This window comes from Phascolarctos cinereus, unplaced genomic scaffold (assembly GCF_003287225.1).
Source record: "Phascolarctos cinereus isolate Bilbo 61053 unplaced genomic scaffold, phaCin_HiC Scaffold_2;HRSCAF=192, whole genome shotgun sequence".
NCBI lineage: Eukaryota > Metazoa > Chordata > Mammalia > Diprotodontia > Phascolarctidae > Phascolarctos > Phascolarctos cinereus.
The window spans coordinates 123,272,525-123,291,959 of record NW_027555625.1 but is presented as its reverse complement, the minus strand read 5'-3'; the positions used below and the strand labels follow the sequence as shown (position 1 = coordinate 123,291,959).

The 19,435-nt window shown below is 38.0% G+C and overlaps 1 pseudogene; it reads left to right on the top strand.

Annotated features, from left to right (window-relative positions):
• Positions 1 to 7,429: 7,429 nt before the first annotated feature.
• On the top strand, positions 7,430 to 18,173 carry LOC110207540 (eukaryotic translation initiation factor 1A, Y-chromosomal-like; annotated as a pseudogene).
• Positions 18,174 to 19,435: the final 1,262 nt, after the last annotated feature.

Below are 19,435 nucleotides of genomic sequence, written 5' to 3'. Positions count from 1 at the left end.
GGAGTAAATGGGAGTAAGCAATTGTGTGGTTTGAGGGAATGAGATGGCATATGGGCAGTACTTTGCAAACCTTAAAGCACTATACGGTATAAATGCTAGCCATTATTCCCGGAATTTGGCACCTTTTCCCCAGTTCCAGCCTTTTCTTACTCTCTCTAGAAAAGCTTTACACACCGCAAGGAAAACACCCCCAGGAAAAGGGAATTTAGTGATTTAGGATGAAGAGCCAAAGGGAAACTTTTGGGACCATTTAGTCTAATCTCCTTATTTTAAAAAGCTAGAAATACTGAGGGACGTTTATGTTTATGGTCACAAAGTCATAAATCAGAATTTGAACACAGGTCTACCCTTTCCAAATTCAGTTCTCTTTCAGTCTCTTTGTCTTCTCTCTCCTCCTCTCCTCCCTCCCCTCCTCGTCTTCTCTCTCCTTTCTCTCCCTCTCCACTTTCTCTCTCTCTCTCTCTCTCTCTCTCTCTCTCTCTCTCTCTCTCTCTCTCTCTCTCTCTCATTCCCTCTCCCTCTTTTTCTTACCTTCTCTCTCTCCCTCTCTTCTTCTCTCTCTCCCCTCACCCCCACCCCACACCGTTTCCCCTGTCTCTCATTTACTCTTCCTCCCTCCCTTTTGCAATAAAGAGTTCACTTGCTCCCAAGCAGGAGGCCTGGGGTAAAGTCTGAGCTCTCACATTTATTTATTAGCTCTCTAACCCTGGGCATGTTGCTTTGATCCTCTCCATTGGTTTCCTCCAGTATAAAATAAGTACAGGTATAATAATACCTCACACGGTTGTTTATATAGCTTAAAGCAACTTAGACATTTGAGTTATTGTAATATAGAATCATAGAATGTCAAAACTGGGAGGAACCATTTAATCCAAACTCCTCATTTGACAGGTGCCAAAATTGAGGTCAGAGAAAGGGAAGTGACCACGTTAAGTATCAGAAGAGGCAGAATTAAAACCTGGTCTCCTGATTCAATTAAATACTCAATTATATTGTATATATAATGTTCCATTTAAATGATAGTCCCCCTGAGTGTCAAAAGGCCAAAGGGAATATGGTTTTATGCTTACTTGTGGTCTATATGTATCCGATCTGTACATGCCCAGCTACAGAGGGTATCAATTGCCCCTAAATTTAAAGATCTCAATAACACTTTCTATTGTAGGGGAGGAAACATTCTCTTCTTTATCAAGGAAAGTCTGGTTCTGGTCTTCATTAAAAATCTAGCTGTTAGAATTATTTAGGGAATTTGTCTATATCTTCTTAACACTGTAGGATTTTGAGCTGAAAGGGACCTCAGAGGCCAATCCCTCCAACCCTCAAAAATTTACAGATGAGGAAACCAAGGCTGGGGGCATTTAAGAGATTTGTTTAAGGTCACACAGGTAATAAAGATCAATTAACCAATGAACAAGCATTTATTAAGCCTTTGCTATATGCCAGGCATTATGGTAAGCACTGAGGATTTTTTTTTAAAAAGGCAAAAAATTGACCCTGTCTTCAAGGAACTCAGATTCTGTCAGAGGAGATAGTATGTAAGTAACTACAGACATATAAGATATACACAGAGTAAATGGACAGTTGTGTTGTGCATGCTGGAGCTTCCAGCCAAGTCATTTTACAGATGGGGAAAGTAAGGCCCAGAGAAAGGAAAGGGGCCTGCATGAGATTACAGAGAAAGTAAGTAGAAGAGCTGAAAGTAGAATCCAGATTACCTGGTTCTAGTGCTTTTTCTTTTTCTTTTTTTCCTACTTCAAATCCATGTCGTATCTCTGAATTGATAATTGGCAGAAGTTCAGCTGTGGCCTTTAAAACATAATAAAATCTAAATCCACATGGAGTTGACTGTAGGAAATGCCCTCAGAAAATTTTGTTTTAGTCTTCCTTTGAAATTAAGCCAGAACCCTTATAATAATCTCCTGTCTCTAAAGATCTTAAAGCATTTCACAACTGTAGTTGCTGTTGTATAAAATTTTATAGAAATATTCAAGTAGAAAGAGGTCTTAGAAGTCATCTAGTCAAACCTCCTCCCCCTTTCAGGAGTCTTTTTTTTTTCCCCCAGGAGTCTCAGAATATCCCTTACAGCTTGTCATCTAGACTCTTCTCAACCCTTCCATTGATGGGGACCTAATTACACAAGTTAGCTCATTTCATTGTTGGATAGATGTATTTTTTTTTTTAGAAAGTTTCTTTTTAAAGAACTAAAATCTGGTCCATAGGGGCAGCTAGGTGGTACAGTGGATAGAGTACTGGCCCTGGAGTCAGGAGGACCTGAGTTGAAATTTGGCCTCAGACTAAACACTTGACACTTACTAGCTGTGTGACCCTGGGCAAGTCACTTAACACCGATTGCCTCACCAAAAAAAAGCAAATAATTTAAAAAAATAACTAAAATCTGTCTCCTTATAACTTCCACCCATTATTCTGTTTTCTGCCCTATGAAGCCATGCAGAATAAATCTAATCCCTCTCCTACAATATCGCCCTTCAGAGATTTGAAAAGATGTAATTTTTTTTCCCACCAAAATCCTTTCTATACTTCCTTCAATCACTTCTCTCTTGTGATGTGATCTCTAGACAATTCGTTACCCTGGTCACCCTTTTTGCGGACATGCTACCATTTGTTAATGTCTCTCTTTTTAAAATTTCATTTTATTTTTATTCTGTACTTAACAAACAGTGAATAAAATGAACATTTCTATTTGCATTGTAGAACAGAGGAGAGGATTATAAATGAAACTGTAACTCTCCATTATGTAGCGTTTAATTTTCTTTTAAATTAGAGATTTAGAAATAATACCTCAGATAAAACTCATTGGCTATGATGCTACCACTGCACAAAGCTGTAAAGTTCAAAATGTAACTTTCAAAACTGTCCTGCTCATTTGTGATTTTTTCTGGCTTTTCTTTTGTTTTCTTCTCTTTTGGGGGGAGATAGTATTTGGAGGGAGGCCTAACTTTTGGTCCCCTCACCTCCTAATGTTTCACTATTGGGATACTTATATAATGGTTTTCATAATAAATCCTTTTTAACATAATTAAAATTGCCACATACATATCAGTTGGTCAATAAACAGCTCTTAAGCACCTACTGTATATTAGGCACTGTGGTAAGCACTGATGGTACAAAAAAAGGCACATGCTTTCAAGGTCACAATCTAATGATACTACATATACACACACAGTATCTACAATGTATTGAGAAGAATCGGGAGCCTAGAATCTTGGAATTCCAATTAATTTTTAATGTAAAATACGCTTTTTGGAGTTTAACTTTGAGATATCCATTTTGGAAGGAGTGCCAGCTTGTCTGATTTGTATTAGAGGGAAAAAGAAAACATAATAATTGCCTTTTCTTTTGATTGCTACAATGTGAATTCATCATGTTTGCCCTGAAATGGTGGATTCTTCCCTTGTTTTGGCCATTGTGAGCTTCCTTTATGTCAATCCTCAGATAATCAAGAGAATTTCTGAGATGATGGTAGTTTTGAAATTATGGGAAAAGCAGCTTTGATTTCTTTTAAGTAGAGAAAACTCATAGTTTGGTTTGTGGTGTTCTTCAGCATAATTGAAATAGAGACCCAGATAAGGGAAAGTAGCTTACAGATTCAATCTTTTTGCTATGGCTAGCTGGGCTAAGTTCAGACTTCTGGTTTCTTCCTTCCCCAGTATTTCTTGGATAACAGTACAATAGAGGATGTCCCAAAAGTCTAAGTGCAGTTTTAAGCTATTAAAACTTCTTTTGGGGGTCAGCTGGTGGCGCAGTGGATAGAGCACCAGCCCTAAAGTCAGGAGGACCTCAGACCAAACACTTGACATTTACTAGCTGTGTGACCCTGGGCAAGTCACTTAACTCCAATTGCCTAAGAAAAATGAAAAAAGAAATTTTTTTTGAGGGAAGACTATGCAGAAAGAAGGAGGGGAGGGGCTGAAGATCGAAATCTAAGTCAATATCCATCTTATGTTATCCATCTATTACTTTTTGTTTTCAATACATAATTGACTTACCTCCTTTATCAGTCATACGTGTTCTGGATGACACAAGTCTAATCCCTTGTCTACATGATAGCCCTTCAAAGATTCGAAGGAAGATAATTCATTTCCACCTACATCTTCTTTTCTCAGTTCCTTCAACCACTTCTCATATGATCTCCATCAACTCAGAAACTTACACCTCCTCAGTGCTCCTTGCCCCTGGTCCCTCCCTCTGATTGGAGATGGTGGAGAGTGGACTTCAGGGAAGAAGGGGTCCTAGTGCAGCCATTTGATCATTTTCCCATCGTTCCTCTCAACCAATCCTCCTCCTCCTCCTTTTCCTTTTATGTATTGTCTCTTCCACTAGATTGTGAACTCCTTGAAAGTAGGGATTGTCCTTGGCTTTTCTCTGTATCCTTAGTATTTAGCACAGTCTAGCACATAGTAGGTGTTTAATAAATGTTTACTGATTGACTCATATGATTTTGCCACCCTGTTCACCCTTCCCTGGATATATTCCACTTTGTGAATATTTCTTGAAGTGTAGGCCCTAGAGTTGAACAGATGTCACTTGACTAGAATAGATTATTAGCCATAACACATAACTATTAGCCATAACATTTGTATTTCAGTAATACTGTAGATCACAAAAGGCTATGCAAAATATTTTTTCACACGTAGGTCATCACTGGTAGCATGTTGCAGCCTGCTTATACTCACCATTTGTCTTCCCATTGTTTCTATTGCTTTTTGAGTCATCTGTAATTATAGTTCTTCTGAAATCATGACAGTTGTGATTAATAGCCCTATCATTTCATCAGGAGAATGTTGCTATTGAAAATGTGTTTTGTTTTTTGTTTTGTTTTGTTTTGTTTTAAGCTGGGAAGATCTCAAGGCCACTGAAAATGCTATACAATTTCCCAAATGTCATCCAGTCCATTTTTCTCTTCTTATTTCTTTCAGAGCCTAGTTGACTATGCAGTTCCAGTGCTTATCCAGGATAGATGTACTGATTGATTACTTCGATGGGCTGCCCATACAGCTTCTTATCATAACATATGCAATATGCCTTTTTATTTCTTCCTTTTTGATGACTAGACTGCTGTGTTCTGATTGACCATAAATCTCAGTGAGGGTGCTCTGTTCGGTAAAGGGACCACTGCAACCAACACAGTGGCATCTGAAAACAGGTTCAATTGTAGTACTTCTCCATCAATTTAGAATCATTCTTCTATTTGGATATCCTCCATGACAATGGTGAACACCTTTGGTGAGAATATCTCCCTATTTGAGGCCTTGTTTGATCTGATATTCAACTGATCATTGAACAAAGTCATCTCTATGGTTACATTTGTCATATAAATTTTTATGATCTATACGATATGGGGGTGGGGCATGAAGAAGGAAAAACTACATTAAAAACTCATTATTTTCTAAGATTAAAATTATACTGGAATCAATATTTATGGGATCTAACAAGTTTGTTAAGCTGCTGCACTCTATCTTCTTGCCATGCTTTCTGCTTCCTATAGGGTTCACTATCTCTTGCCCGGAGGCCTTGTTCTCTGGTGAGAGTTCTCTATAACTAGCCCACTCTCACACATTGCTGCTTTACAGCCATTTTCATGTATGCTGAGCCCTCTGAACAAGTTCTACCTAGTTCTTCTTGAACCCCTTTTTACATCTAGCTTTGGGAGCAGTAATCAAATCAACACTTTCATTCTTGGAAAGGTCATGTCAATCAATTTTCCTATGGTTCCACTCTTTACCTCAAGACTTTCTAATCTCGGGCAGCTAGGTGGCACAGTGGATAGAGCATCGGCCCTGGAGTCAGGAGGACCTGAGTTCAAATCCCACCTCAGACACAAACACTTGACACATAACTAGCTGTGTGACCCTGGGCAAGTCACTTAACCCCAATTGCATAAAGATTAAAAAAAATTAAAAAAAGACTTTCTAATCTGAAACACCAAAAGGGAATAGTATAAATTATATATAGTAAGAAACAAATTGGCTCCGATAGATATTTATTTATCTATGAATATGTTACATCCCCTGTAGGTTTGTTGGGAGCTATCTCTCTGTCATATCTGTGCCCCTAGCCCTCAGTACTTAATCCATTAGTCCTCAATGAACTAATTACCAAAAGAATTTGACTCAGAAAATTCAGCCTTATAGACTTTCCTCAACTTAAATATCTTCCATAAGACGACTGAATGAAAGAAAAGGCAATTATTAGCCTACCTCCTTCATAAGTCATACATGTGCTTGATGATGCAGAGAAGTCTAATCCCTTGTCCACATGACAGTCCTTTAGAGATTTGAAGAAAGATATCACATTTCCATCTACATCTATCTATGTGTATCTCTCTCTCTCTCTCTCTCGTGTGTGTGCGTGTGTGTGTGTGTGTATACATACACACATACAGCTGATAGAATTTTTAAAAAGGCATCTTGAAGGAGGTAGAACTTGAGCTAAACCTTGAAAGGAGCTAAGGGTTATAAAAGGCAGAAGTGAGGACAGACAGTATTTTATGTATGGGGTATAGCCTGTGGAAAGGCAAAGAGGAGGGAGGTGTAAAATTGTGTATGGGGAACAAGCAGACCAGTTTGTCTGGAATGTAGACTACATGTGTAATCAGCCTGAAGAGATGGGTTGGATCCACATTGTGAAGACTTTTAAATTGCAAATGGAGGAGTACCAGGTTCCATCTTGGAGGCTTATCCATAATAACATCTCCACATGGCTAACACTCTGACCCAGTGTTTGCCTGGGAACACCAGAATTTGTCTTGCTTCCCTATGGTATTCAAGTCAGTTCATCTCTTCACAATAAAGGCAACTAGTGAAAAGTTTGAATGGAAATGTTTATTACTTAAAACAGCTAAGAACTACATGGTTCTCAGACATAAAATAAACAGCGTCAATAGCGAAGTTCCAGCAACTTGAGTGCACTCGAATCATTGGTTCCATAGAGAGTTTCCCCACTTGCAGGCCACTCTCCTTGTTCACTACTATCTCTCCTTCCATAGTTGCCACCCATCACGCTTAGTTGTTGCTATGTATTGCCATTGCTACAACCGCCTTCCATCTGCTGCTATAGCTCGATAGCCATTCCCTAGCAAGGTCTCTTTGATGTCATGCTGTCAGCATGATGCAGAAGCACTTATCTTTCTCTCTTTTGGTTCTTCTACTCACTTCTTTCTTCCTCCCAGCCTTGTTTTTCCTTTCCCAGATACTCCACTTGGTCCTTTCTGCTGTGCATCTCTGGCATTCTGGGAAAGGTTTTCTATAGATGCAACACTCTCTGCCTGTGCCTTCTTCCTCCTCCCAAAGGTATAAGCAGAAGACAAGCAAAAAGGCAGGATAGTTCTCATACTTGTCTGTGACATTTTAAAAAAACCAATAAGTAATAGACACAGTTATACCTCTCAGTCTATTGAATAACTGTAAAGATGTATGCTCTAGTTCGTTATCAGACTTTTACCAAAGGTAATTGAGACAAAGATATTTTCCCCATTGTATCCCTCCATATCTTAGTTGCATAAATTTTCATTGTGCGAAAGCTATTCAATTTCATGTAATGAAAGTAATCTATTTTATCTTTTGTGATTGCAGTTTTTCCTTGTCTTCTAGCCATAGCTACGAAACATACCTGATCTGGTTCTCCTCTAATTTTTTTATGGTGTGATTTTTAAGCTATTATCATTCTTATTAGCTATTTATTATTTATTTTCAATATTCATTTAAAAATATTGAGTTCTGAATTCTCTCCCTCCCTCCCTACCCAATGAAAAGGCAAGCAATATGATTTCAATTATACATGTGAAACCACGCAAAACATATTTCCAGATTAGCAGTGTTACAAAAAAAAAGCAAGAATAATAAAGAAAGTAAAAAAAATCATACTTCAATCTGCACATAGTATTTGTCATCATGGGTCCTTTGGAAATCTTTTGGATCATTGTATTGAACAAAGTAGCCAAATCTTTTACAATTGATCATCGTTAAAATATTGCGGTTACTGTGTACAATGTTCTACTGGTTCTACTCACTTTACTCGGCATCAGTTCATACAAGTCTTCCCGGGTTTTTCAGAAACCATCCTGCTCATCATTTCTTATAGCACAATAGAATTCCATCCGGTGTGACTTTTAATATTCATGTCATGTATCCATTTTGAACTTATTATAATATAGGGTATAAAATGGCTTAAAACTAATTTCTGCTAATTTGCTTTCCAGAATTCTTGACGGTTTTCATCAAATAGGGAGTTCTTCCTCCAATAACTTATGTTCTTTGGTTTAACAAACACTGGGATAGAATTCAAGTGCCTTTTGTTCCACTGCTCCCCTTTTCTGTCTTTTAAGCTGGTACCAGTCTGCTTATGCAGCATAATTTGAGGTCTGATAGTGCTCTTCCCCCTTTATTCCTATTTAAAATTCTAGACCCATTATTCCTCCAAATAAATACTTTTGTCCAGCTCTATGAAGTATTCACTTGATAGTTTGGTGTTATGGATCTGCAACTCCAGCTTAGATGGTACCATCATTTTTATTATATAAGTGTTTTTTGTTACAAAAAACTGGGCAAAATCCTGCCTGTTGCTTTCCCATCTACCATTTACTTCATGGGTATCCTTGCTGTATAGATGACTATTTTTTTTAAACACTGGTTTATTGACACTTTTTATTTTTTCTAACATTGTCACTTCCTAATTACTATTCCATCAATGCATCCCCACTCTGTTTCCAGTGTTTTACTACCACAAAGAATGCTGCTATAAATATTTCAGTATATGGAAACTTTCTTCCAATTTCCTCTGCAGGCATATGGCCAGTAGTAGATTCATATTTATGAAGAAGTCCATATGAACACAAATAGACTAGATTTTATAGAAATAAGAAAGTAGGCATATGGGTTATTGGGTAATATATTCTTGGTTATCTTTTTTGAATAATAGCTTTCCCCCCAGTCTTCTGAAATCTTTCCATCTTTAAGGATTCTTAAAAATCTTAAAATTCTTAAAAATTAATACCTTGAAAATTATGTTTTTTTCTAGCATGGATATCTTGTGTGTATATTTGGTTGGGTCCAGTATCTCTACCTAATTTCTACTACAGATACCCCTATTTTATGGTTGAAGAAGTTAAGGGTAAGTTTCATGAAGTGACTTGCCTATTGAGAGAAATTATTATTTCTTATTTATATTAATTATCAACTATTGAATTAGGACCAGGAATTTTTCAGAAACCTGTAGGTTGTTTAGGACATTGAACTGAAGGACGCAGTTGATGGATGAGATTGCCCAAATCCTCAAGTATAAGCTTTTCATCCTGGGCGGGAGACCCCACCCAACTAGTGAACCTTACAAAGAATTTAAGGTAAATTTGGACCATTGTGTTCTAGTCAGGATTGGGTGGGGGTAGATCTTTTGCCTAGATTGTGAGGCTAGAGGTGGTCTAGGGGAGAAGGAGGGAGAGAGGGAAAAAGAGAGAGAGAGGGAGGGAGGGGGGAGAGGGAGACAGGGAGAGGGAGAGAGAGAGAGAGAGAGAGAGAGAGAGAGAGAGAGAGAGAGAGAGAGAGAGAGAGAGAGCGAGAGCGCGAGCGCAAAGTCAAGTCCCCCAGCTCCTCAGTAGAATGGGTACACCTCTCATCATAATATTCATTCTGTTCATTAACTGTTAACCAATCAGAGTTGGTTGCTACCCTTAGGAACACTCACTCTTCTAAGGGCATATAAAGCATTGAGTGGGTTCGACAAGGGGTCTTTAGCACTCAAGAGTACCACTGACCCCTTTCGTTATCTGTTAGCATGATTAATAAAATGATTAATTACCCAGAAACTATGTCTGTCAAACTTTTTATACATCACACTATGTAAGTTCATACAACTAGTAGGTGTCAGCAATAGGATTTGAACTGAGATCTCTCTCATCTCCAAGTCCAACCGGCTGCCCTTCAATACCCTTCCTTCTGCCTATTTCTTGTTTTGTTTTTTGTTGTTTTTGCTTTTGCTTTTGTTTTTGTTTTAAAAGCTCACAGCCTATGCAGACAGATCAGGTTGGTTCAGGTCAAGCTGCTATAATTATATACAGTATTATTTCATCTCTGTCCTTTCTTTCAATTTGGTATTGATTTTGACATGTGCTCTGACCAGTCAATGATACTGATTTTGAAATATCTTCCACACCCTAATCACTGTTTCCTGTCTATTATATCTCTTAATGAAGACTAAAATCCCATCAGCTTCTTTAGCGAATTGTCACATAGTTGACTAATATTAAGCTTGTAGTTCAATAAAACCTCTAAGTCTTATTCACCTGAATTGCTGTCTAGCCATGTCTTACCTCCTGCATTCTTACAGTTGTTTTTTTAACTTCAGTGCAAGAATTTATACTTATCCCTATTAAGTTCTTAAAAAGTACACCTTGGATGACTTCATCCAAGTAACCACTAATAATACTTGACAGGATTTCAAGTAGATACTCCTCAGTTGCTGTCAAATGATTAATCAACACTCCTATGGTCATTCAATTAGCAATAATCCACCAAATTGTAGAATCATCAAGCCAATAACTCTCATTCTTGTTCACAGGAGAATCAGGGAGACCTTGTTAAATGCCTTATGGAAATCCAGATGGTGTTTGCAACATTTCCCAAATCTATAAACTTAGTGACATAAAATTGATGATTGTCAAGAAAGCAAAATTATTTTTCTGTTTTGATAAGGGAAACAGAAATGCTCATTTTTACAAGACAGACCCTCATGGATTTCTTTTTTAAGATTCTTCCTTCAGCCTGCTATTGGCAATATTCATATCAGGTCCGAGTTTACATTTATTTATTTATTTTTAATTTTTAGGCAATTGGGGTTAAGTGACTTGCCCAGGGTCACACAGCTAGTAAGTGTCAAGTGTTTGGTCTGAGGTCAGATTTGAACTTAAGTACTCCTGACTTCAGAACCGGTGCTCTATCCACTGCTGAGTTTAGATAAAGATAGAAATTGCAAGAAGTATGGGAAAACTTAAAGTCTCTGAAGTTTTGGTTGAATTATGGGTTCCTGATGCTTGAGCTGGTTATTGGAAAACCAATTTTAGGAAGGTGTACTAAATTGAATGCAGAATTCCAGAGAATAGCAAGGAGAGATAAGCAGTTTTCTTAAAAGAGCAATGCAAAGAAATAGAACACAATAGAATGGGAAAGACAAGATCTCTTCAAGAAAGTTAGAGATAACAAGGGAATGTTTCATGCAAAAATGGACATGATAGAAGACAAAAATGGTAGGGATTTAACAGAAGTAGAAGAGATTAAGAAGAGATGGCAAGAATACACAATAGAACTATACAAGAAACATCTTAACATCACTGATAACTGTGATAATGTGGTTACTGATCCAGAGCCATACATCCTGGAGAATGAAGCCAAGTGGGCCTTAGAAGCATGCTAATAATAAGGTTAGTGGAGGTGATAGAATTCCAGCTGAGCTATTTAAAACTCTAAAAGATGATGCTATTAAAGTGCTGCACTCAATATACCAGCAAATTTGGAAAACTCAACAGTGGTCACTGGATTGGAAAAGATCAGTTCACATCTCAATCCTAAAGAAGAAGCTGAAGCCTAAATATTTTGGTCTCATAATGAGAAGATAGGACTCATTGGAAAAGATCTTGATGTTGGGAAAGATTGAAGGTAAAAGGAAAAGGGGATGGCAGAGAATGAGACAGTATCATGGAAGCAGCAAATATGACTTTGGACAGATTTTGGGAGGTAATAGGGGGATAAAGGGTCTTGGCATGCTATGGTCTGTGGGGTCAAGTTACTGAAGAATTGTACTCAGTTCACATACTGCAAGGTTATGCTTAAGATTCTGCAAGCTAGGCTTCAGCAATATGTGAACTGAGAATTGCCAGTAGAGCAGTCTAGTTTTTGAAGAGGCAGAGGAACTAGAGACAAAATTGCCAATATTTGGTGGATTATGGAGAAAGCAAGGGAATTCCAGAAAAACATCTCCTTCTGCTTCATTGACTTCACTAAAACCTTTGACTATGTGGCAAGTCCTCAAAGAGATGGGAATACCAGATCATCTTACCTGTTTTCTGGGGAACCTGTATGCAGGCCAAGAAGCCACATTTAGAACAAAACTTGGAACAACTGATTGGAAAGGGAGTACGACAAAGCTGTATATTGTTACCTTATTTATTTAACTTATATACAGAGTACATCATGTGAAATGCCAGGCTAGATGAATCAAAAGCCAGAATTAAAGTTGCTAGGAGAAATATCAACAGTCTCAGGCAGATGTTTCCAGTCTGATGGCAGAAAGTGAAGATGAATTAAGAAACCTCTTGATAAGGGTGAAAGAGGAGAGTGTAAAAGCTGGCTTAAAGCTTATCGTTAAAAAAAAAAAAGATTTTGGCAACTGGTCCCATTATTTCCTGGCAAATAGAAGAAGAAATGAAAGCACCATCAGATTTTATATTCTTGGGCTCAAAGATCACTGCAGACAGTGACTTCAGCCATGAAATAAAAAGACTTGCTCCTTGAAAGGAAAGCTATGGCAAATCTGGATAGCATACTAAATAGCAGAGATATCACCTTGCTGATAAAGGTCCATACAGTCAAAGCTATGGTTTTTCCAGTAGCACTGTACAGTTGTGAGAGTTGGACTATAAGGAAAGCTGAGTGCAGCAGAATTGACACTTTTGAATTACGGTGCTGCAGAAGACTTTTGAGAGTCCTTTGTATAGGAAGGAGATCATATCAATCAATAGTTAAAAAGTTTAATTCAGACTATTCACTGGAAGGTCAAATACTGAAGCTGAATCCTAAATACTTTGGCCCTATAATGAGAAGATGGGATTCATTGGAAAAGACCTTGATGTTGGGAAAGATTGAAGGCAAAAGGAAAAGGGGATGGCAGAGGATGAGACAGTATCATGGAAGCAACAAATACGAGTTTGAACAGACTTCGGGAGGTAATAAAGGGATAGAGGGTTTTGGCATGCTATGGTCCATGGGGTCAAACCACCAGCTATGTTCCAGACACTATGCTAAGCAAATAGGGTCATTTGGGGTTTTCTTGGCAAAGATATTGGAGTGGTTTGCCATTTCCTTCTCTAGTTCATTTTATAGATGAGGAAACTGAGGCAAACAGGGTGAAGTGACTTGCCCAGGATCACACAGCTGGTAAGTGTCTGAAGCCAGAATTGAACTCAGGGGAATGAGTCTTCCTGATTCCAAGCCCAGTACTCTATCCATTTCACCACCTAGCTGCCCCAGCAAGGGCTATAGCAGTCAACTAATACAATCCATATGGGGAAAAGAATCCCCCTACAGCATGTCCATGAAGAGGTCATCCACCCTCTACTTAAATACCTCCAGGCAGGGGAAACCCAATGTTTCCTAAGGCAGACCATTTCAGTTATGAGAATCATAATTATCAAAATTTCCCATCTTATAGATGAGGAAACTAAAACTCAGAAACGTTAAGTGATTTGTCCAGTATTGTACACTTAGTAAGTGTCAAGAGTTAGGATTTAAGGGGCAGCTAGGAAGTTCAGTAGATAGAGTACTGGCTCTGGATTCAGGAGGACCTGAGTTCAAATCCTGCCTCAGACACATAACACTTACTGTGTGACCCTGGGCAAGTCACTCAACCCCATTGCCTAGCAAAAAAAAAAAAAAGAAAGAAAAGAGGATTTAAGCCCAGATCTCTTCTGACTACAAGGCCAGTGTCTGACCTATTTGACCTCTTCATCGCCTACCACAGAGAGATAAATATTGACCTGCCAATGGATCAGTTAAGCATAGGACAGGCAAGGAGGGAGGTTAATACTTGACTTAGATTCACACAGTATCTAGGATTTAACATTGCTAGAAAAGGATCTTAAAAATCATCTGATGCAACCCTTTCATTTTACAGATGATAAAACTGATAACAAAGAAGCTAAACAACTTGCTCAAGGTCATATAGTCTATCAAATAAGCATTTGTTAAATGACTACTGAGGATACAAAGGTAAAATTAAATAACCCTTGCCTTCAATAAGCTTTTGTTTTATCATGGAGACGAAGTGAACTCAGGCCCATTGAATCCAAATCCTATGTTCTTTCCATATCATATTTATCCTCGGTGTCTCAGTTTCTTCACTATATCATTTTGCACCAGTTTTCCCATAAATCTCTAAATTCTTTATTCTTTATAGCACAACAACATTCCAATTGTATCCAAGCCACGCTGTTTATTCAGCCCTTCCTGGATTGTTGTGCATATGGGGTTTCCTGACCTTTTGCTCGTACAAATAGAGAGTGCTATGATGAGTATTTCTTCCTAAGTAGGTTTTTTCTTCCTTTCAAGAAAGTAACTGGGCTACTGGGCCAAAGAATCCGAACAATTTTCCAACTTATATTTTATAATTTATAGAATTTTTACATCCATTATCTTATAGTCCTGTGAGGTAGCGAGAGTGCAGATGAGGATTTCCACTGTGACATGAAGAAACTGAGGCTCAGACAAGTAGCATGAATTGCCCGAGGTAACACAGGAGCATTTGGAGCAAAGTCAGAACTAGAACACAGCAGCCCTGACTCCCAGTCGAGGCTCATTCCACCGTTCTAGACCCAATCACAAAGTCTGTGAGGCAACCCCAGCATTTTTGAGCAGAAGCAGAATTCCCTTGAAGACCTCTGACCTTTCTATTAATCACTGTACACCTAGCACCACCCACACTCTGCAGGGAGTATAAAAAAGAAATAGTTTTGTTCTGGTAACAGGGAATTCATTTCTATATCATTTACATATCATTACATCCTAGCTGCATGACCAAGAGTAAATCACTTAATTTCTCTAAGTCTGTTTCCTTACCTATAAAATGGGAATAATAAAACTCTTGGTATCTACCTCATGCAACTGGTGTTGGTCTTACATGAGATGATATGTAAAAAAAAAATGTATATATATATATGTATATATACATATGTATATATATGTATATGAAGCAATAAGAAATGACAATTTTTACTGTTATTTTTTGCTATAATTAGACCAATCACCACCTTACCATGCCCTAGACTCCATGTTCAAACCACTTCCATACCTTTGCTTATGAAAAAATATCATACTACTAGAAGTTCTCTTCAGCTAAATCTCTCTATTCTTAAAAGGCCCAATTTAAGTGAACCCCTTTTCATGATGACATCTCTGACCGTTCTGGTCCAACTTCTCTGGCTTCCTATAGTACTTAATTTTATTGCATATTTCAGTACCTGTCATATGCTGCCTTGAACTATCATCCAATTGTTTAGTGTGAATCTTATTTTCTCAGAGTCTTTAGAAGGAATTTTTGTACGTAGGGCAAGGGGGAAGGAAAGGGAGACAAAGATCCCTGGGTATCTTAGGATAATCTGGTAGATTACAAATAGTTGGGTTGTTTTCCAGCCATGTCTAACTCTTCATGGCCCCATTTGGGGTTTTCTTGGCAAAGAACTGGAGTGATCTGCCATTTCTTTCTCCAGTTCATTTTACAGATGAGGAAACTGAAGCCAGCAAGGTTAAGTGACTTGCCGAGGGTCACACAGCCAGTGAGTGTCTGAGGTTAGAGTTTAACTCAGGATGATGAGTCTTCTTGACTCTAGTCCTGGCGCTCTATCCACTGTGCCACCTAGCTGTCCTAGCTTATAAATATAGTCCCACCCAATTCAATCCAATCCACCAAATATTTAAGTACCTACTACGTGCAAGGTGCTGTGCTAGGTACTAGAGACGCAAAGATAAAACTGAAAATCAGACCTTTCAGTCAGGAAGTGTGGTGGAATGGGGATACTAATACGTACACATATAACCTAAGTACAGGATAATTTGAGGAGGGAGAGAGCCCTCATAGCACAGTGCCTGGCACATAGTAATTACTTAATGAATGCTCTAGTTAGCTAAGAGTCATGTCTCAGCTATCACATTCTGGAAAGGCAGCATTGGAGCTACAAAGACCTGAGGTCGAATTTCACCCCTGATACTTACTGGCTGTGTGACTCTGGACAGATCACTTAACCTCTCTGACCTTAGGTTTCCTCATCTGTAGAATACATAGCTAGCTATACCTCCCTTTCAGGGTTATTGCCAGGCTCTAATGAAATAATTTATGCAAAATTCTTTCCTAACCCTAAAGCCTTGTGTAGATATTAATTATTAAATACCCTCTGGGTCTTGTTTTCCTCCATGCTAAACATTCCTACTTTTTAAAATGGATAGTTCAAAGGCAGGTCCCAATTCCCTCACCATCATATTCCCCTTCTCTGGATACAACATGTCACTGTCTTTCCTAAAATATGGCACCTGTAATTGAATACAATACTCCAGATGTGATCTGATGAGGTGTCTAACCAAGAGTTCACTCGCTATTATTTTTGTTTCTAATTTGAAAATAATGGGCAGACTCACTTGCAAATCTCCAAACCATTCATTAGTGACAAAAATATAAACAAACAAACATACATATAGCTACAGTTACATCTTCAGGCTTATAATGAAACATGTGCTGCTCTCTTGCTCTCTTTATGCCAGGCTCCCTTCACTCTGGCAGACCACCTTCCTCCCTGGGATACTGGACCCTGGATTGGCAAGATTTCACCCTGTCTTGCCAAGATCCAGACCCATCATTCTGCCCTCCAGTTATCTTCAGATGAAATCCATATTCCATTCCTGGCAAGGATATCCCAAACAATTGTTCTATCATTCTAATGCCAATCTCTCTGACTTCCCTATCAAAAATACTTTTCTTCCTGGCTACCACTCCCATATGCATGTGTTGTTCAGTTTCAGGTGTGTCTAACTCTTTCTAACCCCATTTGGGATTTTCTTGGCAAAGATACTGAAGTAGTTTGCCATTTCCTCCTCCAGCTATGTAGTCTTCCTTATTCGAATACATACTCCTTGAGGGCAGGAGCTGTCTTGCTTGCCTGTATTTTAATCCTCAGTACTTAGTATAGCCTGGCACAAACTAAGTGCTTTTTATTTAATTAGCCTGCCCGTTCATTTGGTGCTGAAAAGCTTCACTTGTTTTTTGGTTTGTAAAGGCTATAGCGAAACAAGTATGCAACATTTGTGCAATGGAGAAGTTCCTGATCTTTAGAGGCTATAGGAAAATAAACATACATTGATGAGGTATTGAGAAGCTTTTTATACAAAGAGGGATGCAATAAAACAAATGTGCAGTTTTAGTGACGTTGAAAAGATACAGTTCATAGCGTAAAGTAGGGGCTCTTGCCACTGGGCTGATGGTCTTTTTATCTCAAAAAGCTCTTGAAAGAATTCTTCCCCAGACATTCTGGACTCAAGCTCACAAATCTCTGGAGCTGCAGTTAGCATGGGACTGCAGGGATTTTAAGATCAGACATTACAAAAGCCAGTGATAGCTTGGTGAATGGTTACCTCATTACTCTATGGAACTGAGTCTTAGAGTTTTCCTAGGGCTAAGGCAATAACAGATTGGACCTTTGCCTATTTGTTGATACAGTTCAACCTTTCTTTGTCAATCAGGTGACTGAATTCTCAAAGGCAGGTGTTGGTTAATTAATTTGGAACAAATCCCTACATGGAATTTTCCCTATAGGTCAAAATGAATATTTGAAAGTTATAGACACACTCTGTGCCCTCCAGAGCGTCCAGCTCATGACCTAGAGCTCACTCTCTGCTTCCCCTGTGAAGTGAATCCCTTCTACCTGGCCCTGAGACCCCTCAGAGGCTGCCACAGCCATACCCAAGCATAAAGGTAAGGGAGGTAAAAAAAAAAATTAGGCGCATAAGAAAGAATGAAAATGAATCTGAAAAAAAAAAAGCTGATTTTCAAGGAAGACGAACAAGAATATATGTCCAGGTGATCAAAATCCTGGGAAATGGATGATTAGAAGCAATCTGTTTTTTGATGTTGTGAAGAGGTTACATCACATCATAAGAAAATTAAGAAAAAAGGTTTGGATAAATACATCGGAGGTTACATTGGTTGATTTCTGAGACTACCAGGTTAACAAAGCTGATGTCATACTGAAGTACAATGCAGATGAAGCAGGAAGTTTAAAGGCATATAGAGAACTTCAAGAGCGTGCCGAAACCAACAAAATAGACACCTTTGGTCCTGGGAATGACGATGAAATCCAGTTTGATGATTCTGGAGATGATGATGAAGACATTGATGTTATCTAAACTGAATTCCACATTGACATTCCAATTTTCTGAGGATTGTTCTACTTTGATATTTTCATTTGGAGTTTTGGCTAAGTCCCATCCTGTTAAGAAGAATGAAACTTCATTAGCATGAGTACAGCTTGTTCAACCTGAGTGATTTATTTTCAATGTTTTTAAAAAATATTTATATTTTTTTAAAAAAACCGATAATGCTGGATTACCTTAAGCAAAATGTTAAGCCCATTTTGTCTCTGATGAATTAGATCTTCAAAGTTTGGGTAAAGACCCATAACATCTATTTGGTTGGTTGGTTGTTGTTGTTGTTATTGTGGTTGTTTTAAATGCATTACTGCCTTTCCTATTTTGACCACCTCACTTCCAGCAAATTGATGTTTTGAATAAATTGCCCTATGATTATCATAGATTATAATTCTTTAAAAAAGAAATTTATAAGCATTATGGCAATAGAATATATGTGGTAAGTATTGAGAATATTGCAGTCTCTGTTCATTTACCTACCCAATATGTCAGGAAAAAATACAATAAGATAATCACCTTCCTTATCTGGTTACTATATTTCTAACATTTCAGTCCAAGATCATATTAATTTTTTTGACTGCTACATCATATTTTTATTGACTTACATTGAACTTTTAGTTCATTACCCTTAACCCTGCTCTGTTTTTTATATGAAGCCATACCTTTCCCATTCTGTACTTATAATAGTTGATTTTTGAACCCGAGTGCAAGACTACATTTATCTTTATTAAATATCATCTGATTTGATCCAAGATAATTTTTGGACCCCAATTCTTTCATCAAACATGCTTAGTTATCCTTCCCATCTTTGTATTTGCTAACAAATTTGATAAATACACCATATATGCTTTTATACAAGTGAAAAAATGTTCAACAAAACAGGGCAAAGGATAGATCCCTGGGATATTCCATTGGAGACTGGTTGAAATTTATCTATTAGTCACTTACTCTTTGGCTTTTATCCTTCAGTTAGGTCTGAACCCACTTAACTGTACTATTATTTAGCCCACATTTAACATTGTCAAATGCCTCAATGAAATCCAAATTGACTCTGAGGATATATTCTCTGTGACATATTAGTCAAGTAACCATGTCAAAAGGGGGAATGAAATTTGGTATGACTTGTTCTTAATAAGTTCCTAGTGATTACTAATTCCCTTCCCCAGCATTCAAAAATTACCGTATGGTATACTGTTTTCAGGAATCATAGTGAAGCTCAATAGGCTATCATTTGAAAAATC